Source organism: Lepisma saccharinum, chromosome 25 (assembly GCF_977018435.1).
Source record: "Lepisma saccharinum chromosome 25, izLepSacc3.1, whole genome shotgun sequence".
NCBI lineage: Eukaryota > Metazoa > Arthropoda > Insecta > Zygentoma > Lepismatidae > Lepisma > Lepisma saccharinum.
In genome coordinates this window covers 23099435-23122838 of record NC_139253.1, presented here as the reverse complement: position 1 = coordinate 23122838, position 23404 = coordinate 23099435, and the positions used below count along the sequence as shown (strand labels likewise).

The following is a 23404-nucleotide window of genomic DNA, read 5'->3' as shown; positions in this document are numbered from 1 at the left end:
TTGTAAAATAAGGATCGACTGGTTGAGCAACTGAATATTTCTACTGGATTCATAACTGTAGACAATTGACACGCTACACTACATTTATGACAAACTGTGTAGATACATAGGTATGAGATGAGGGATATTTTCCTATTGATGGACATCTGCGAGCAAGTAAGTTAATTCTGCATTTCAGAGGGGGGCCCATATGACAAGTTCCCGGGGCCCCTCTGGCTGAGATAATACGTCACTGCTTGTTATCGCAGACGTCGTATATGATGTTACTGGGAACCAGATTTCTGTTTCGTAAATCAATTTTTTTATAAGGGACACTATCTGTGGACTTTCTGCGATTATATAAAAAATTCAAGAGTGCATTGCGGGGGTTGCGGGGGCGGCTGCTACGCCACTGGAGCCACTACATGCCTCCACCGGATATTGAATCCGGGGTCCCTTGATTACAAGGTGACGACGTCACCACTACGCCATCGGAGAGACCCTGATAACACAAAGTGTGTAGCTTCTTGCACGAGAACAGTAACAACAGAATCCTGATTCCAAAGCGGAGAATTTATATTTTAGGTATTTCACTACATAATCTATGTTAGTTGGCCATTTTACTGTAATGAAATGAATGTACCGACAGAAACAAAAAAGCAACATGCAGCTTCACAGTGCATAGGCTGGTGATCTCAGAGGATGATGTGTAAGCTTTCTTTCAACTCAGGAAAGGAATAACAGTTATTCTTCAGGGTTCCGGCACATCTATCAATGGCCAGTGGGCACGACCATTCCATTCTCCCCCTCCCTGCCAGATCGTAAAAGCAGCGAGGTCGGGTTGCTGAAACTGGGTAACGATGGTAAGAATATGGGAGGTTTGTGGCTGGGAAAAGGAGAATTTCTTGAAAGCGACGTCAGCACTTCGTTCCCTTGGTACTGTTGTTAGAACGGAACTAATGACACCCTCGAAATTTGGATTTCTTTCAACATCCAGCCGAGGCTTAAAGCTCCCCCTTCTTTGTAGTTACAAGAGGCAGTCAAGAAGTTCCTGGAATTTTGCTATAGCATTGCAATATGGCAATGCTTACCTAATCACGTTCACATTCATCTGCCCCTGAATGAACCTTGCATTGGCACATTCTATTGCAGCTGCAAGGGAACATACCAAGCTTCCCACCACAACAATGTTGGTGCTATCTCATCTCTCATTCTTCATCTGGAGGGGGAATTCCAGGAACATTTTGACTTGCGGTTGTACATATATTAATGTGTAGGGCATCTGTCCATGTGTTGTGAAAAACTGAAGTAATTATACAAAGGTCATTTTAGTGTTACGGTATAGGGCCCTGTATTGCATAAGCAAACTTTAAAAAATATTCTTGCCATTGTTGATGTAACAAAATTACAGTGTAACATATAAATTCCTTTTGCCAATAAGTTTTATAGTATTAAAAGATAAATTTAATGGACTGAGGAGATATTTCCTAAGTGTCATATGTAGGTTTTTTGTTGAAGCTAGAGGAGTGTCATTTGTGTAAAATTGACATGATACTAAAATTAAAAATTGTTTTTCAGTTGCATGTACTGAATTTCTCACAAGGTTATTTTAATTTTTTTTCTGTTACATACATTGTATAAGGTGATTTCTTCCTTTCAGATTATTATTATTTTATTGGTTACCTCTGGGAAATAGTAATAATATTTCAGAATTAACATTCTTCATTTAAATTATGCAATTTAATGCAGTTTTTAGGAATAGCCTTTTTTGTTTGTTTCAATTGTTCTCCTTTTATCACAATCACTGAAGCAAAAGATCAACATTTTCATGTAGGTTTTAAGCTGCAGAGTTTTGAATGTCCCTAAAAAGCTAATTAAATTTTTGCTGAATTTTCCAGATTCTCTAGGCAGAATTGTCAAAATTTCGTGTCAACCTTCTGATGCAAACTTGACTTTTAAGTCATCATCATCCTTTGCCGTTTCCTGCCTCTGGCTGGGTCAGCATAGAAGTCAAGTGCTGATTCTTTATAATCTGTTCTATACCAGTAATGTTTGCAAAGACTGTTGTCTGCATCAAAAATATTAAGCCCTCTGTTTACATGCTTGTGAAATTGTACTCCATTGGAAAGCCAGAAATATCTGCTTATATACAAAAGCAAGGTTAAATGACTTTATAACTCCGGCTGTTCTTTATTCAAAAATGTTTGTGAACAAAGAAAGAAAGTGTAATCTTTGGTGTTTTATACATGTCTGATGCAATTATGTGCAACTTCTTATAAAATCTGTCATAAAAATATGATTTTTTTTGTGATTGAAGCTTGTTTGTGTAGAAATATTTCAGTCATATACATGGATCAGACACAATTAATGCTTAATTACAATGTTGCAATCTCGGTAAGGGTCAGCCCAGTGGCAATGCAATGCATATAAAAATGATGGTTGTGGAATAAAAATCAAATGTCCATATATCATTTTTACACATTGTTCAAATTAAAAATAATAGACAGGCTCCCATGTTTTTTCACCTTGATGCTACAAATCTGTGTAGTGCAAATGCACTTTGCATCACAATTAAGTGAATAAGACTCAATTTAGATGCATCTATGAAATACATAAAAATTGTTACTTGTCATAGATGTTTGCCATGCAAAATCAGAGGTCACGGGTTCAAATGTTTGATAAGATTTCTCATAGACTTCATTCAAATTATCCTCATCATTGCACTCACTCTGGCTGATATATAGATTGGGTAAAAGCTAGAAAATGCAACAAGAACTATAGTACAGAAAGAAAATTGCTTTCATTCGTAATATGACAAATTGTTTATTCATTATTTTACACTGCCTAGGAGTGGTAAATAATAATTAATATCTGTGGTCATACTTGACATACACACATCAAAATTCTGGATTTGGATAAAATGTGTTATGTAAATTGATTTTCACAATTTCATTGAATTTCCAATTATGCATTTCAAGTTTCCATGTTTCTCTAAAATTTCCTTTTTGAAGTATCTCGTGAAAGTGTACATTTGAATTTATCCAGAGAGGTGCAAAAATAATCCAACTTCAAGTACAAAAAATCTCAATATTATATCCACAGTTAATTATGAACTTTTCAGTAGTAAGTTAGCCGTTCTTGTAAAATGGAACAAAAACTACTCGTGAAATTTTCATTATAACAAGAAAATGGAGTGAATAATAATTTTCAGGTAATGCTTATTTCAAAAATAGATACTTGAAGCTTTCCATGAGTCTGTTTGCACTAACGTTGTACAAACTCACAATTCTGAAAATTAGTGTTACCCTCGAGTTACCAGTTGCACCAGTCTGAAAGGCATGATAGACTGTACAAATCACGAAACTCAGTGTTCACTCTAGTATAGTAGCTAGCCTCAAAGCAAGTGCCTAAATGTTATACAAAGGGGAGTACATGATTGGTTAGCTGTTTCGAAAAGGTGTTACTGAATGATAGGAAAAAAGAAGAGGGAGGATGGAAGCAATGGTAAACAAAATGAACATTAATTTCTCATTTGCAAGGAACTATTCTTTTTACTTAATGAAAGTATAAGGGTATTTAGAAAAAAAGAATGGTATCTGTGAATAATGACAAGCAATTGGCACAAAAAAATCCATATATTTCTTGCTTTTTTATGGGCATAGTTTGAGTCTATTACTTCCTACATAACATTTATTTGGTTTTGCAATTCTGAAGTGGTACATTACCAGTTGCAGATGGCTGCCATTGCTGCACTGCATCTGGGTTAGCTCTGCTTTTATGTGTTGACCTTGGAGGTTAAAGTTGATACAGTACTCATTTTACTCGGATGTTAACTGCCGTTTCTGTTGGTGCAAATGGACATTGGAGCAGTTTTACAAGCTCGTAAACTGAGGGCTCAATATTTTTCATGTGGACTGTATGAGTAGAATGGCATTCATAATTTGGTATGTAAATTCCAGTATCTGTCCCATTTCCTTGATATTTTCATATTTTTGTTCCCCACCAATTGTCACTCACATATTCTCTATAATCCATGAGAACAGGTTTCTTAATTTCATTTTTTTGGTTGTGTGTTCCAATCTTAGTATATATAACCCTCTATTCATTAGTGAGATCAGTCCTGATCTTCCATACTTTTTACTCTTAAAAGGAAGACACAGGACACAATGGTTTAAGATTTTTTTTACTATTTGCCAGATACAACCAAAATTAAATTAAAATGGGACAAAAATGCAGTAAGTAAATATTATTGCAACCAGAAAAGAGTTGGTGAAACATTTTAAATTGTCTGACGTAATTCAAAAAAGTATTCTTAGGTTATAGGTGTTTGCTTCCAATGTTTTGAGTGCATATGTGGGGGGACCCAAAAGAAACAGGAATTTTGTATTTATTTTCTAGGTGTTTCAAATTTAATCAACTGTCACAACTGTCATAATAACTCGAGATTAATTTTGCTATCTAAAATGCACAACACTTCTAATATTGAAATGAAGTAGAACGAAATATCAGAGCTCAGTACACCAGTACAAAAGTTTAATCTTTATTAAGAAATTACATAGGCCTATATTAAGCTGTAGATTCTGCAGGTACTTTAGACAAAAGATTCCAATATGTATGTTGAACAGCAACATATTTGTTTGCTCAATATTGAATACATTACTGCAGTTTGTATTCCAAATAGCATAGAATTACATGATTACTACATTATTACAATAACACAACTATTACGTTCTACGTAACAGCATATTTCTTGAAAAAATCTACATCGGGAATACTATGTACACTATCTATGCTATCACTATTTTATTATGTTTGCGACTTAAGATACACACCTGCAATTGATCTATTAATGCTTCTGCCAAGAGTCGTAATGTATCTTATTTCGTAATGTATCCATTATTGCAACATCTGCTAATATCAATTCAAACATACAAACTTGCTATCCACAGAGGTAACCAGGAAATCGTAAGAGAATGAAGGATAAAAATAAACATTACTATGGTTTAGCACTTTGTTTTGGTCTGCTAGTTGGTGTGCTGGGCAGCAAAGTGCAGTGGATAGGTTCAGCGGCAATTACAAATGTGAATTATATTACATGTATTCACATTTTATTTATAAAAGCTCAACGAAACCTGAAAAAAACCAATTAAACCCACCTGGGCTTAGGTTTTTTTTTTTTTAAAAAAAAGTTTTTTTTTCAAACCGTGGTCATACTGTTTTTGGTTAAAAATTGTGTCACACTCATGGCTTTGTGCACTGGCATGAAGCCACCCCTCCCACTTTGCCAAATTCGGGGCATTTTCATCTCATCAAGCAAAAGTTTCAGAACTTGTACGTTAAACGCTTGACCATTAGGAACAAATTCTGAGTGAACAATGTCATTTGCATAAAAATAAAAAAATAAATCAGCATTGTCTTGACATGTCAACCTGACAAAGGTTGGTCTGCAAGTGACAATTCCCCATTCCTGAAGGGGGAAAAACCACTCGTAAACTTATGTCTTCCCCAGAGTATCTTCCTTGTAAGCTGTTTTAAGCATTACAACTGTTCCCCCTTCCATTTTCCTTAACAGAAAACAGAATTTCAAACCGCACGTTGTTCACTTTTCAGCCATCACAATAATTGACGAAAAAGTGAGAGGCGCTTAACAAAAAAAATTACAACGGCACGACTTCACTTGACAACACTGTTTGGCAGACTGATCTAGCAGCGGAAGCATGTACTACAATGAACCTACCCGCCAGAGAACGATTCCATTTTCTTTTGGGTCCTCCCACATATATTGCCCTCATCAGAGAATGTGCAGGGATGAGGAGGCTTAGCTGCCCTGATTCCCAGTGTTCCATTCGGTGGATGTCATGCTTTTACAGAGAAATGGATTCCAGGTGTGACTTGATCCCACATTCTGTTGAAGTTTGTTTTTTCTCAGGTAATGGCTATGTTTTTGGTATATGTAAATAAATGTGTGACCCTTGGTGCCTGTTATGTCCGTTGCAAATGTGGGACACTGTACATTGGACAAACAGTATGTACCTTAGGACAGCGACAAAAGGAAAATCAAAGCTACATCAGACTCTTCTAACGTGAAGCTTTTTCTGTAAGCCAATCAAAGTGTGTAGATTCAGAGCAAACTTCTGTGTTTTTCGCAGTCAAAAAATTAATTTACATAAACTTACTGCATCGTGTTTCTTACTGCAAGAAACACTAAATTGCAGAAATTCATATTTTAGCCAAAGGCAGTAATTCGTATATCATGTGAGCCTGTGTAATTTGACATGGAAAGACTCCCTAGCTATTGCCTGAGAAAGTACAAACCTCAACAGGGTCCTGGGACTCCAGCTCCGTCATGCTTGGACTTGACTTCTCTGTAACATGACGCAAACAATACATTGACTCGAAATTTTGGAAAGTAATGCAAACTTAACCTGGTTGATAACCTGAGAATACTAGTACAGTGCAATGCATAATTATTACTAAGCAAATTGTCTACTACCATGTTCGTTTTACCAAATGAGAGCTTGAACAAACTAGCTGCTGACAGCCTCTGTATCAGCATACTTAAAAAGATATTCCTTAAAAACCAGTAGGATTCAAGAGAAAAATTAATGAAAATATTCATGGACAATTTGCCAAGCACTACTTGTGCATCCCACTGTACACTGAAAGCTACACTTCCCATTATCTGAATTAAAATTGTTTAAAGTCATGACCAGGTTTGGTATCAAATATTGTTACTATCTAATTTGTCTATATATCTGATAAATTCCTTTATTTTCAGCTGGAACCTGGAGTGCATGACGGAATCATTTCAGCTTTCCCAGGAGCAACTGATGAAGAAACCTACTTGTAGGAATTGCAAGAATGACTTTTCATTTGTTGCATGTAAACCTAATAGTAACAGGCATTCATGTACACTTCTCCAAAAGTTAACTGACCACCTTGAGTACGGGCCTCTAGACTAGTAGAGAAATCCAGGGGCAAAATATTTATGTTGATGCTTACAACATGAAGACATGTAAGTATGAGGAATAATGGTAGAAATAGTTGCAGTTCTGCATGTTCAAACTGGAAACAGAAATGTTGGTGAGATTGGAAGCACTGCACATGGTAGTGATCCACATGAAGGCAATTGCTATTCCCAATCTCACCAAAGTTTCTGTTTGCAATTTGAACATGCAGAACTGCAACTATTCTCTGCCATTATGACTCATACATAGCTTCTGTCTTCATGTTGTAAGCATCAACATAAAAATTTTGCCCCTGGATTTCTCAACTACTGTAGAGGCCTGTACTCAAGAGCTATGTTGCCACATTAATAATAACTTCCAGACTTAGAAATATTGAACAGTTCTTGTAACCATAGTTCCTAATAAACATGCCCGAACCATTGTCCTCTTGTGTTTGATCTTCCCTGCCTTTTTCCTGTAACTATACCACATTTTGACTGCTTACAGTGCCATTTTGTACCCTGGTGGCGAGAATTGGAACTTTTTTTTTTTTGCATAATTCGCGAGCGCATTGCTTCATTAACATATCTACGAAGTTTCAGACTGCTACTCTCATTACAGCCTGTTTTGTACCACTCTGAACACAGTCACTTTAATTATAACCACCTGGTATTTCAGGGTGTTTAGTAAACATTTAAATTACAATTCAGGAGTAAAGAAATTTTGTAACTATTGCTCAAGTTCAACATAAAAAAATATATATATATCTTGAACATTCATGAATGTTTTCTCTTTAAAAATTAACAATAAAGGTCTCCAATACAATGCAACTTTATTAAAATATAGGAAAGTGCATACATCCACTTGCATATAAAATCCAATCTTGGACATGTGTACATTTCATTTTCCTGAACAAATCAAAGTTTTACTTCCATTGGTGACCCGATATGTATGTAGTAAAGTGATGAAGGTCTCTCGCACCCGTCATGTTGAGTTAATCTTGTATTATGAAGAGTTCCATGACAGGTTTTTGTTTGTGGACTACTTAGTAATACAATATTAACTCAACTTGACAAATACATGCAAACCTTCGAAACTTTTTCATACATCTCAACTTACATATAACACTTGATTAGCATGATGGTGTTTCAAATTACAGATTCTCTCACATAACCAGTCTAATGAAAACAATGGAAATGGTACACATATCTGAAGCCACTTTAATGCAAGTAGCACAAATCTCTCTATCCTTTGTACAATCAGGGAGAAAAACGTTCCTCAATCAACCTCCTCTTCTCTCAGAATGCCTCCCTTTGCTTTCTTCTAATCTTGCCTTTTTTGGTTGCCCTTCGCCACCCAGGAGCTGCTTCCTGAAAAATAAAGCAGTGATCTAAAACATCTCTGCGCAAGAAATATTTTCTTCTGGCTTTGTGGGAATATAATCAAAATGTCCATCAGCTATTCATTGATTTCAAAAAAGCATATGATTCGGTCAAAAGAGATAAATTATATAATATATTAGTAGAGTTTGGAATACCTAAGAAGCTTGTTAATATGATAAAAATATGCACCAGTGAAACAGAAAGTAAAATTCGTGTGGGTAATAATATGTCTGACAAATTTACAATTCATGATGGGTTAAAACAAGGAGATGCATTTTCTCCATTGCTCTTTAATTTTGCCTTAGAATATGCTGTAAGGAAGGTAAAAGAAACTAAAGAAGGACTAAAATTAAATGGTGTGACTCAGTTGTTAGCATATGCAGATGATGTAGACTTACTGGGGGATGATGTGAATACAATTAAGAATAATGCTAAAATATTTTTCAAAACTGCTAAAGAGATAGGTTTGGAAGTTAACAAAGAGAAAACTAAATATATGCTTACAGGCTGAAACCAAGTGTTAGGTAATAATCAAAATCTAATTATTGATAACAACTCGTTTGAAACAGTTTCCAAATTCAAATACTTAGGAGTAATATTAACAAATGAAAATTATATTAAAGAGGAAATAAAAAGTAGGCTTAATTCAGGAAATGCATGTTACTTCTCTCTTCATAAACTTTTGTCTTCTCGTTTAATATCTAAGAAACTAAAAGTTAAAATATACAAAACAGTAATTTTGCCTGTAGTATTATATGGATGTGAAACTTGGTCCCTTACATTGAAAGAGGAACATAAATTGAGAGTATTTGAAAATAAGATCCTTAGGAAAATCTTTGGACCTAAAAGGGATGAGGAGACAGGTGAGTGGAGAAGGTTACATAATTTAGAACTACATAATTTGTATGCATGTCCAGATATTATTAGAATGATTAAATCGCGAAGACTTAGGTGGGCAGGCCATGTGGCACGAATGGGAGAGGAAAGAGGGGTTTACAGGATTCTTGTTGGGAAACCTGATGGTAAGAGACCTGTAGGAAGGCCAAGACGAAGATGGAGGGACAACGTTGAGATGGACCTAAGGGAAATCGGTAGGGATGGAAAAGAGTATATAGATCTTGCTCAAGATAGGGACAGATGGAAGGCCTGTGTTGCTGCAGCCATGAACCTTCGGGTTTAAGAAGGCTAGGGAGTTAGTTAGTTAGTTAGTTTTGGCTTTGTCTTCCTCTGATATGGCCATTACTAAAATCCCCTGTACAGTCAACAGGAGAGAGAAAAAACATTTTGATGGACAATTTTGCCTAGTATTCTCTTATTTCAAATCATGATCATCCTATTCTTGGAAACAAACTAAATAAAAATGGTTGTGGACAATTTCCTTTACTGTTGGGAGCACAGGCACCTTAGTAAACAAATCAGGCAGCAGATAGAAATGAAGGAGAATTGGGAATGTCAAAATGAAAACAAGAATTGCAGGTGCCCCTTAGATATAAAATCCTTATGAATTGTAACAATTTTTGTTTTAGTCTACTTTATGCTCAAGAGACTAATCAAAATTGGATCTATAATTTTAAGTGGAAATTAACCTGAGACCATTGCCTCAAGGAGGCTAGTCTTTGAACTGCATGCTTGATTGTTATTTAGTAACCACTGAAAATAATTTTTCTTGTATCTACGCATTGCTTGCTTGCATTGAAGAATTATTTCTCTTGTAGTCTACGGTTATTATAAGCATAAAAAAACAGTTTTTCTCTAACGTTTCAGGAGAACTCGCGCTCCCTTCATCAGACATTCATTATGAGTTTGATTAAAGATACAGTACCTATCTTTAATCAAACTAAAAATAAATGTCTGATGAAGAGAGCGTGGGTTCTCCTGAAACGTTACAACGAAAAACTGTTTTTTTATGCTTGTAATAACTATTGATTGGCTTTATTTTACTTCAGTTTTTGTGCCACTTTTGGCTAATTTGCAAAGATAAGGATGAAATTGATGAATGGAAACCCACAAACAACCATGCCCAGGCTGGGACTAAAACCCAGGACTGCTGGCATCTTAGCACGATGTGCTAACCACTCCGCCATGGGGGCCAGCTTGTAATAACTGCAGACTACAAGAGAAATAATACATATCGGGAAAATAGTTTATCAGTTAAAAACTATAATGAAAAAGTACTGGAGATTGTAAAGATGTATGTACTACAATACTGAAAACACTGGCTAGACATGTTTGAAAAGGTACAGATCTACATTGAAACCTCAATGGCTACATATGCTTAAAATATTCCATTAAAACTACTATCAAATCCATGGGGCACTAAAACATAATCAAGCATGTTCGCACCAGAGCTCATTTTAAGTGGGCCAATTTCTTCCTCCCTAAGATGGCAAATTAAGAGTCTGGTGTGTGCATACCTAGAAAGCAATAGCAAGTATTAACTGACGTTTTATTGGATTTGACATGGATCACCCCAGTAAGTACTTAAACTGAACATCTAATAACTATTATATTACACAAATGACAGCTGCTAAACCTTGTCTTGAATTTCCAAGCTCACACTTTTAGAATGTGCACTGTTGCACATATAAAAAGCAGAAGAAAACTATTTACCGCTAAGGAAGTTTCAGTTGTTTTCTTTCAGAAGGAGTTTTGGTACCCCCCCCCCTTTCAAAAGAAGTAAATTTTACACATAAATAACAATAAAAAGCATGATACATGCCAGTAAGTACCCTATTCGAGTAGTTTCAGCCAACAATCATCTATTGACTTTCACATATCATTATGTACTGAACTACATCTTAGCATGGAGATGATGACTACTATCAGTTAAGTTTCAATTTCAATGCATGTTTCACATCACAATCCAACTTTGAAGGCCCAGTACCACAGTTATGCGAACTACTGGACTTCGAGCTTATACCAATTGTTTTGCCTATTCGAGCATTATTCACTCCAGCGAAGAAACTCTCAATTCTGTACACTATCTTTCCTGTGAACTATTAGACGCTAGTCCAAACTATTGGCACCGTGTACTAAATAGGGTGGATGTAACTTTTTAAATTAGGATTTTAACTTTTTTTGTAGATTCCTCAAAAAAAAAAAAACAATTGATGCTCAGAGAAACAAATCAGGGCTGGACCTACAGTTTAAAGTGGGATCTGAACCACTAGGCAATGTGCCCCCACTGGGGATCACATCCACAATCCCTCAACTAGAAAGTGCCTCTATGCCATCAGGGGTGGGGAGGGGGGGTTGTGCTTGGAAAGATGTGCAAGTAAAAAACCTAAGCAAGGTGGGCTCCTTGAGCCAATAGCAAAATATTCACCATGCAATGTGCAATCAACAGACCGAAGTGGCACAATGCACGGTATTGAAAAAAAAACAACAGTATTTCACCACAAAATGGTTGCACCCTGTTTTCTCAGTCAAAAAATTAGTTTATAACCTTTCATCACATAATAGTTGCTTCAGATAACGAAACCAATGATGGTGGTGCAGAATACAGAAGATTAAATTTTGTATGTTTATACTTTGCATCAAGTGTAATATTTGGACTATAATGTACAAGTCTGTAAAAACTAATGTTTTAACTTTATTCTGACTGGGGGAATATGTGTGTATAAAATATAAAATCTCTGTACATACCTCTGGTATTATTTGTGAACACCATACAGCTTCTTACTGGTGGGGAAGAAGCAGAAGTGCCTCTGTAGAGGTCCTTGAAGCCTTGCCTGCAACTTTATGTCATTCTGCCAGTGCCATGGAACGATTCGGATGAAGTGGATTTTGAGGGCTGCAACAATAGCTCACATTAACAAACCACATTTCCTATTGCTTGAATGCATTTGAACAAAGACAAGAATACTCACATCTTCTCTCCATTAAACAATTATAAAATGGTATTAAAAGTTCACTTAACACAATAAATGTTATTTTGAATTTGCATTCTAGCTCCCCAGAATTTTTTAAAGCCGATACCACTACTTTTATTAGAAGTTATTTTATTCTCAATGCTTATTAAAGACAAAATGTGAAAACTATTCTTTTCCATAATGTAATTGCCGTTTGATGTAACTTTTACCTTATATATAATCAAAATCTTTATGCCTAGGCATACTTTAAGAAAAGAAAGTCAGATGCAGGGAAAAACAGTGAAATATAGGAGCAACTGCTAAAAGAAGCCGTTGTTTAACACAGATTAACTAATTTTCAACAAGAATGAACACACAGAGACTCACTCAGTTTTGTATAATAACTAGGACTTGGGATTTGATGACCTAAAAATGGTAAAAAATGATTAATGTAAATTGTCGCTCTGAAAATGAGAGCTTGATTTTTCATGAATGACAATAGAGTAGTTGAATAATTATATGATAAAACTCATTGCTTGGCTATTTACTCTATTGAAACAATGGGGGAAAAGCAATTAGGTGCTAATGTAGTTTTTATTAACTTTTTACTTCAAGGTTACATAAAATACACTGCAAAGATTTTCTGTGCAAGTCATTCACCTCCTTTCACAATAGGCCTTCCATGATACAGTCAGTGGCGTATGCTGGTTCTAACGAGTGGGTAATCTCCGACCCTTGATCATCAAACTAATAAATGTTTCCGTGCATTTTATATCAGGATCCATATGGGATTTAGGAATATTTTGTGGGAATTTTTGTCTTATTGTGGCGACCACAATCAATTAATTCTCATTATTGCAGTTTAATATACGTGTAGAATTTCAAATAATAAAACAAGACAGTATTATAAAGCAAAATAAAAAAAAAACTGAAATATAAAATGAAAGACATGCACTAGTGAAATAGAAACCCTCATTATTAATTTAAGTGCAAAATTCAACTTACTCCAGGACTCAGAATGAAATTCCCTATGAATGATAAAAAAAAAATCCCTTTCCGAGCTCCAAATTCCCTGCAATGACAGGTTTTAAAAGTTCGAATCAGTGCAGGCCTGAGCCAGAAATTTATTTTGGGGTGGGGTGGAGAAGAGGATACTCATCCCTTATTACCAGCCGCATCATAAAGTTGAAAAAGTGGGGGTAGAAGTTCTGAAGATAAATCTCAGATAATTACAACGTATTATGCAAGGTGTTTAATCTGCAAATGAAGTAAAATTAATTACCACTATACACTTTTTAAATTAGATATATGAATGATTTCGGGGAGGGGATTTCAGCTTCCCGAGTCCTCCACCTGGCTACGTGCCTGATGTGTTTGTTCCTTATATGTTTTAGTCGTTCATCTTCATCACTATTAATCTAAAAAGGTGGAATAGTAACTTAAATAAACTAAAATATATGTAATTTATTTATATATTTTCCTTTAAAAAATATTCGTGTGGCCGCGGTGGCTCAATCGGTGACGCGTCTGACTACCATGCTAAAGGTCCCGGGTTCGATCCCCGGCGGTTCAAATCCGGGAACTTTTCTAACGATGGAAGCGGCCCCGGCGCCCACCCAGCGTCGAATAACATGGGTACCTGGGGGAAACTCTGGGGGGTAAAGGCGGTCAGGGGCGTGATGCTGATCACATCATCTCCACTCACGACCGGATCAAGAAAGTGTGGGGCGTTACCCCCACACCCCCTATACGCCTTCATGGCGTGGTGCTATGCGCAGGGGAGCACTTTACCTTTTTTACCTTTAAAAAATATTCAGTTCCGTGAAGGAAGTACTCTCGCTGCTTTTGAAGATTAGAGAGAAGAAACAATCACTATTTTTGCAAATACAAGAATGGGGGGAGTCAGCTTATAGGTGCATTAATTGCTTAAGTTTTGAATTTTAATTTAGTTTGCTTCATCTTCAATATTTAAGCTTTTTCCTTTTGTAACAGACATCAGCAAGACAGAAGTAAATGTATAGTGAAAATTAGCGTAGAATTGGTTTGCCTATGTTATTCATATTTTCCTGTTCTTCGCACTTTACCGGGTATCTTTTCCCTATTTGCCTTACAGAAGGCAATTTGTGAACCCAAGATTCCCGTTCCTGAGAAATGTCCCTGCCATAAAAAACACAGTTTCTATGTTTAGCGACGACATAGCCTTCGGGAGAGAATTGTGGAGGAGGGTTGTAGGAGGTCAATGGTCGCCAGCGGAAGGAAAGGCAAACTCTAGGGGTTGAGACCGGTGGACTCTCACCAGAAGGAGCTTACCCTGGCCACGGAATCGGCGCGCCTGAGAAGCAGAGTTTCCTCCCCCCTCTTTTCTTTCTCTTCTCGCCAAGGGTTGTAAAAGAAGCGGGTGGAATGACGTCAGGGTGAGATTCCCTAACGTCATTCCACCGGCTGGAGAAAGGTTCCCGGACATTCAGCGGCAAACGGTTGGAAGCATTCGCGGCGCGCTTGAAGCAAAGAAATGTATGCATCGAAATTGGTTTGGAAGAATATTGCGAAGAAATGTATATATATATTTTTTTTAAAAAAAGAAAGAAATACAGCCGGGTCATCTGCGATTACCTAGATGACCCAGAGTATACGCCGCTGGATACAGTAGTCGGTCAGCATAAAAAAAACCAGCAAGACAGCTGTGTTTCACGTACAAGGGTCATCCAGAAAGTAAGTTCCATTGGCCAATTAAAAAAATTCAAAATATAATGGAACAAAACACTTTATTGTACACTGAAGTACAGGGATTGGACTATGTTTCAACATAATTGCCATTGCCATGAAACTCAGACGGGATGAGATCTGGGCTATAAGGGAGATGAGGAAATGTTTCCCAGACAAATCTGTAAGGAGTCGTTGCATTGCAGCTGCTGTATGGGGGACGAGCATTGTCGGAATGAAAACACCACTATGGGTCAACATGCCACGTCACTTGTTTTGGATTGTGCGACGGAATATTCGTAGTTTCATAATAGATGTTGGCATTGATGGTTTCACCACGCTCCAAAAAGTCAACAAGCAATACACCTTGTCTGTCCCAAACACCGTGCACAGGAACTTCCGAGTGGTCAGACCCGGACTGGCTTTCGTGGTGGATGTGGGCCTCCACTCCATGAACTGTTGTTTTGTTTCCAGAGGCTCATGCAACACCCATGTCTCATCCCCAGTCACGACACGATTCAAAAAGCCATCATCCTCCTCATAGTACAGTGTCAAAAACAGTAATGCACTCCCCATTCAGTTCTTTTTGTGGTCTTCTGTAAGCGAACGTGGGACCCAGCGGGCACACAATTTACAGAAGTTCAGTCTGTCTGACACAATTTCATGATGCAGCGACTGGGAAATTTGTGGAAAATGCACCGACAGCATTGTCAGGGTGAATTGTTGGTTCACTTTAATCTTCTCTTCCACAGCAAGGACCAATTCGTCTGCGTTCCTCATCATGCACATTGTACCATCCTTTGTTAAACTGTCCCACCCATCTCCATACCATTGAGGCACTCATGATTTGTTCACCAATTTGATAGTAAATTTCAACTGCTGACACTGTGCATTCAAAAACCATACGACTTCACAAGCGGTGGGAGTTTCGATTTTCTTGAACATTATCACAACCCACTATGAAGCGTCTGCATTTCAGTCTTCTCTAACACTGACATCTCTGCCTTGCCAATGGTCCAACTACTCTTTGTGCATGTGCACCCTTCCGATTGCAGTGCAGCTGCTGCGGCATAAATTGCAAATGGAACTTACTTTCTGGACGTGCTTTGTACATCAGATTAAAATTATTTTTATACTGTGACTAACTTTACTTTAACCTTTAGTGGCTGGACAATATTTCGAACAAGTGCCACGTGGCAGCAATTAATGCTATACACTATATTTCAGTTCTGTCTTTTTTATCTTTAGTATACATATGAAGGTATGACATACTCTAATTACAAAACAATATGTTATTGTTACTACTATTAACAAGTAAAGTTTGAAAAAGTCCTTTGTTTCCCTTCCTTACCACAGTGTTATTATGGGATAGATTTATAAGAATGGCTTTAACTCCAAAACTACTGCATCTTTTTGAAAAAAATCAATTCTACAAGCAAAATTGAGTAAAAAGCAACATTTTAAGCAACGTCCGACAATTAAGGATTCAGGGGAGATGCGGGAGGCAAAGGCCCAATCCTCGAAATTTGTCTTGAAATCTATACACTATATTTCAGTTTACGTCTACAGGTATTACATACTCGAATTACAAAACAATACATCCATTGTTACTATTATTAACAAGCACTGTTTGAAAAAGCCCTTTGTTTCTCTTTTGTTACTATGGGATAAATTGAAGATAAAAGGTTGTAACTCCTCAACCACTGCATCTTCTTGAACAATTTAAATTCTAAGAATGAGTAAAAGCAGCATGTTCATTACATATCCTCATAGCAGTGGCAGTCCCTCCATGGAACAGAGGGAACAGGCTGTTCCCTCCTACTTACTGCGCTTTTGGGCTATTTAAATTATTTATATTAACATAATAAGAACACTTCTTTCTCCCGAAATCAACGTTTCCAAAAGTAACACTGAAGAAAATGTTTCACCGTGGCTGGACGTTTGTTGACGTCACCTACACCCAATGCATCATGGTTCTCACCCCATGCTCTACCATGGTCTCTTAGTATCATGCCCTTTACTGTCTGAAGCCGAGTATTTCCGACCAGGCGCGAAGGTAAACGATCCCCACGGCACAACGGAAGCCGAACACTCTAGCTGTTCCCTCAGAGAGATATTGCGGATTCACTTTTCTTCTAGTTTTTGCTATGTGCTGAAGTTTAATCGCGTCACAAGTGATACTTTTGAGTGTAAAAAGTCTTTAACTTCTTAATCTCGTTGAGAACTTGCATCTGACATTCATAATGAACTGAAAAAATCTTCTACAGTCTAAGCGTCTGCTAAATGCCTTGGCTAAACGCTGCGAAATAGCTTCCGAGGGAACAGCTCACATCCACCTGTTCCACCAACCCCAAGACCAAAGTTTCAAGGCACGCAGCGGCAGGACAAGAAAGCGAATGTTACGAATGTTGTATGATCGACCGGCTGAGTACGAAAGCTTGTAGTTCATTGAACTTTGCAGAAAATATAACAAACCAACACACATCCTAACTGAATTAAAAACTAAAACGAAATCATTTACAAGGCATTTTCAAACGAGTTACTAAAACTCTGTAAAATGATTAACTGGATATTCTTCCAGTGGCAAATTATATTGTTGTCCTTGTTTAATCCTGAGAAGGGAGTCTGGAACAGGTCGGGTTTTGTCACATTAACAACTTCTACTAACAGGGTGGCTACTCACCGGGAATTTCTTGAATTCCGGGAATTATGCGTGAATTATTGGCTCCTGGAATTGTGCGTGAATTCTGCTTGAAATTTTCTCCGTAGACATGAAAAATTGCAACTTTTTAAAATCCCAAATCCATTGAATTTATACATATTTATTAATGACCTGAAACAAGTTTTTCACAGTTTAGATTTTATTTTTATCAAGGAAGAAAAAGAAAGCTGTGTGGAAAATGAAACAGAATTCTCCGAATCCGTTTACTTTGTTAGTATTCTTTGCGGAACAATCCATCTGATGGACGGAAGATTATTGCAAGATAAAATATCTTGAAGTTGATTAGGTAAATTTAAAATTCTTATAGAATTAACATTTTTTCGTAGATTACTATTTCCCGTAACATTTGTGACTTGTGTTTGTAGATGTATTTATAGTCCCGAGTAGCAGTGGCGTGCCCAGGATTTTTGTAAGGGAGGGGTTACCTATACTTTTTCTTGGTAGTCGGCCCTCATTTTGTTATTTTGTCGTATTTTCCTACCATTGACGTTCTTTTTTAGGAATATTGGGCCAAAGGGGGGGGGGGTATAACCCCTACCAACCCCTCCCCCCGGGCACGCTACTGCCGAGTAGCTATGTGAAATGACAAATGTAAACTCTGCACCTTAAATTATATATATGTACCGTCCAAGTGAATTAGAATTATTGGATTCATTGGAATCGCACAAACCATATAGGCCTATTGTTAATATAAGAATTTGTTTGTGTGTATGTGTGTGGGTGGTGAGAGACGGTAAAACCTTAGTTTGAAATAGATAAAACATCTGCTTGAATTTTTGTAAAGTTCGCCTTGAAAACCGGGAATTATACTTGAATTTTATTATTTTATGGTCCTACAGTAGCCACCCTGACTAATCTAGCGAACGTCATGAAAAAACTCAACCATCTGCGTGCCATTATTGCATTGAGGAAGTTTGAATTACAAGAATACTCAACTCTATGAAAAAACGTCAACTTAATCTACGAATAAAGAGATGAAACAGGTCACGACAAAATATCATTTTCTTTCTCTGATGACTCATAAATTTATATTATCAAATTTTTCTTTGTTACGCATCAACAATTTTATTTTTAATGTTTTCTTTATATTATATCACATTTGCTTTAAAATTATTATTGTCATATAATTTTAACGTGCCTCATGTTTGTCACTTCTGACATTTCAATAAGGGTTGAATTTTACTTGATCTATTGTATTATATTAAGACACCCATGCGAGGGGGAGCAAGTGCAGGTGACCTGTTCCCCTGCCTGATTTATCACCGCACACCACTGCCTCATAGATAGGTTTTTTGTCGTGCTTCTCTCAAAATTTGGTGAAATTCTGGACATTGTCCCAAAGATGGCAACACTACCACTTTATATATTATTATTTTCTAGTCAAGAAGTATCAGTCTCATTTCAACGAATCTTTGCACGGTTGTAGGAATGTACCACTGCTACATACTACATTTTTATCATTGACTTCAATCTATTGAGGATTGAAAGGGGGGGACACAGAGGCAGGTTAACTTTTTTTTTTTAAAAAAATCAATATTCCTCTTCTTCGTCTCCCTATAACACAAATTACTGGGAGGTACAATTTATAAATTTTACCTCCCCTCAAACCCTGTCTTTAAGAAAACAAACCAATTCCATCTGTCTATGACAATTAGTTCTAGAGTTAAGATTTTATTTGTGGCAAGTTTGAAAAGTGCACACTTGAAAAGGTGTCTGGTTCAAAGGGATTACATGTGCGCAAGCAGTCTGGCATCTTAAAACCACAGTTTAAAACGATAATCGTGACCAGCAAGGGAACATTGAAGTAGGCTTTGCACAAAGTATTTTAAGTTTACAGGAGGAAAAATAAATTTACCACAATTAATTATTCAATCTATTGCCCAACATTTCAGTTAGAATAATATTGTACTTTTCCATTGACCGTATTTCAATTAACGACAAACTTGCTAAAATGACCATGTCACAAAATTTAAATATGTAAGTTATGCTAGCGAATGCATTTAAAATTCAGGAAACAACAGTGGAGGAAAATAAACCTCAAAAATAAAGAAAAATGTAACAAAAATGGCAGAAATGAAAAATGACCTAAAAGTGAAAAAAAAGACCCCAAAAAATTTCAAAATATAAACTATGTTTTCTGGTTCTAACTGAAGGAAAACTGATATATCAGGTTTAGCATCATTTTGAAGGCTCAGAAAAAATGATGATTTTTCATCAACTTCCGAGCCCTGGATTCAACTTCTAAAATTTAGACAGTGCAGTGATGAATTAGTTTTATCTTCCAGTTTGAATGTTGATATTTTTGCATACAAAATTGAATTAATGTTGAAATTGCTGGAACTGGAATAGAATTTATGGTGCACCTGTCAATGTAATATAACAAAGTCAACCAGCCAATAGTACAATGGTGACTTCATACTGATGTCTATTCTCTGTCTACTGTAAGAATGAAGTCAGTGAAAAATTCTCAGGAACCCTATCCCTAGGAATAAAGTGTATGTGATAAATGCATACCACTCAACGTAGATGTTATGTTCAAGTGGTTGGACAGCTACGACCAACAACACCAGAACTAATACACAGGAGAGGAACTATTTGTCAGAAGTCATGTTTAAGTTATCTTAACTAGCGATTGTTGATACCTAGATAAAGAAAAATCAAATTGGGTAAGACTGGGTAATTATGATACAAAAATAAAACCTTTCACATAACTTGGTGAATTGCAGACATTCTCAAATGAGATTTTATCACCATATTGGTGACTTGGAAGGAGCATATATATTTATACCAGTAGCGTGCAGTGACTATTTAGATAGCTGAAGCACTGAATATATAATTTTTAAATAAACAATAGTACATCAAGGGGCAGGCTTGCCTTGATAAAAACATCGCATGCCAGTTTAGTCTTTCACGGGCTCCGCAAAAATGCCTCTCGACACTTTTGGGGAGTCTCATTATCCTGGGAGTTATGCAAAATTCGAATTGAATACCAAAGCAGTGCTTCGGTAGCTTACCTTGTATGCACACCACTGATTTATACCAAATCTGCAGCTGCAGACCGAGGAGAGAATCTGTGTATCATAATTGATCTCCAAAGATGATAATTATGAGACAATGGTGGAGAATTTTGGGAAACGGGGGAATTACGAGTCATATGTACAGCTATATATTTACATAGTTCAAATGTTGATATACAAAACAGAAATTTAAAAAAAATATATTAAAGTGAATAACATGGAAATCTTGAACACAATAATTGAGAATCAAGTCTACATTTGGGTAGAACTTCAGACTGATATTTGAGTATGTAATACCTTTAGAGGTATACTAATTAATAAAAAAGACAGAACTGAAATATTGTGTATAGTTTTCAAGAAATGACACATTAATTGCTGCCTTGCAGTGCTGGTCTATGTATCTATCATCTGTTCCCAACGTTAATACCTACATTGTCAACCTTGACCATCCACCTGCAAAAGGTTAAATGTTCAAAAGAACCTAATCTCAAGATTTCTAACCTACAAAGTTAAAGTACCCAATAAATCCATGAACTGCAATCATATACTTTTAAAAAATAGATTTTTTTAAAAATATATGTTCATGCATTAACATATTTTTTTTTAACAAAACTGGTTCATACATGAGTAAATACGGTATATGGGTACAAGTGCCTGTAACAAATAAGTTGCATTATGTGCTAAAATATTATGCGAAATGATTATCCATAACCAATGTATAATTTACAACAAATTACTACTGAATTTTAAACAAATTTGATATATTTGCTTGGTGGCAGGATTTCCTGCTATCTGAAACTTACGTTGTAGGTTTACACAAAGTGTGTCTACTAAGTCCGTGATAGTTGGAAAGATGATCTTAGGAAGGGTCGTCCCTCCGCCAGTTGAACTGACGATAATGTTGAAAATATTAAACAAAAACTGAATGAAAACCATCCACAGTCAATGAGGATGATTGATGACTGCAGCTGTGTATAGAGCCATTTTGGAGTGATTGCTAAAGAGGCTGTGACGAGTGAGACCAGAGCTAGTTGAATCCGGTGCATGGCTCTTGCAGCACTACAATGCGCAACGCCACAAGGCCAATTGTTATCTAACAGTTTTTGGCATGGGAACAAGTGATTGTGTTAAACCACGCAACTTATTCGCTAAATTTGATACTGGCGACTACTTATTATTCCCCAAATTAAGTCCCACCTGAAGGGCCAATGTTTTGACACCACTTTGGAAACTGAAGCAGCTGGGATGAGACACCTAAACACAATCCCGAAAGAAGGTTTCCACAGGGGCATCCAGCAATTGAACAGCCGTGCCACTAAGTGTGTGAACTTAGGAGGGATGTGCAATTGAAGACTAACTTAGGCTCATGGTAGGTCTTACATATTTGCACTTTCTATCTCAAAACTTTGTACACACACTGTGTATGTAAATCATACATTACATTTTGAACATCATAACCCACATAATAATGCAAATATAATTTCTACTGTAATAGATAAATCTACATAAAAAAATATTATAAACTTAACACTGTATTTACCTGTTAGGAAATCCTAACTTTCATCAGAACCCATATCAAACTCCCAGGACCATACAGGGTGCCATTCTGTAACTATGAGATGAATATGTTGATTTCAGGTGTCACGTTGCTCTCCACCATTGTTCCATCATTGGGTTGCCTGCCACAGTTTGCTGTTGAAAAATTCAATTTTCATAACTCTTCAAATTTTAAAGGTTATTTTTAAAAACTCAAACTGTAGAAATATATTGTCATTACTATATTTGACAAACTGCGGTTCTCTTAGCATTAAAATAAGGTTCCTAAATGCATTTTACTAAGGTTCTGATTTACATCTACATTAATTCCCACTAGTCTATGTTACTTACTGTCACTTGTCGACTGAGAATACCTTAACCATAGAAAGCACACATGCTTGCATATGGCAGTTTCTAAGTTTATTTTTTCAACATATATAAACAGTGATCATTACTTTAAGGAAGGTTCAATGATTTCCAAAATTCTACGATAATTAGTATTTCTGCTGGAAGAATTTGAAAAAATCATAAAACAATCGGAACCGTTACCCATATCCAATTCTTTCTATTATGATCTACAAAAGCAATAACATTTTACACACAATTCAAATAACACCAACATACAAAATCTGATCTCAGTCGTTAGCACAGTGTGCTATGATGCCAAGGGTTCAAGTTTCAAATCCTGGCTTGGGTAAAGGTGTTGTGTTCTTTCATTCATCATATCTTTGCGATTAGCAAAAAGTGGTAGAAATGCAGAGTAAAATATGATATTATATATGCTGAGTATACAATTTAATAGTTCCAGTAAAATGTAATTATATGGTCAAAAAAAACAAAAAAACTGAGTGATTATCTTCACCAGGTGGTGCATGGACGTCCGCAGGATTTTTTCCAGGGAGGGGCAAGCAAGGTATTTTTTTCCAGGGGGGGCAAAGGACACATATTTTCCTCCAAAATAGTGATGCCCTCTCAAAAAACACTATTTCAGTCTGAAATTATCATGTTTCTTCAACGAATTTATAATAATTAACATAAATTACTGTGATTGAAATGAAACTATGTGTGAAATATATAATTTTTTGGTACACATTCATTTTCCAGGGGGGGGGCCGTGCCCCCCTTGCCCCCCTGGTGGTGTAGCTAGTTTTTAGCTATTTTCACCAGATTTTAACCTGTGCATGTTTATGATCTTCAACTGTACCCTCAACCCTCTGTATCCCTTCGAGCAAGTGAAATACGTATATTGCTTCTATTATGAAGATTT

General features: G+C 36.5%; 1 long non-coding RNA gene across 1 annotated transcript; it reads right to left on the bottom strand.

Moving 5' to 3' along the window:
• Positions 1-7860: 7860 nt before the first annotated feature.
• On the bottom strand, positions 7861-22454 carry LOC145978859 (uncharacterized). Its single transcript, XR_014440759.1, has 3 exons — positions 22142-22454; positions 11954-12101; positions 7861-8296 (listed from the first exon to the last, which is right to left on the bottom strand). It is a non-coding gene; the product is annotated as an uncharacterized LOC145978859 (long non-coding RNA).
• Positions 22455-23404: the final 950 nt, after the last annotated feature.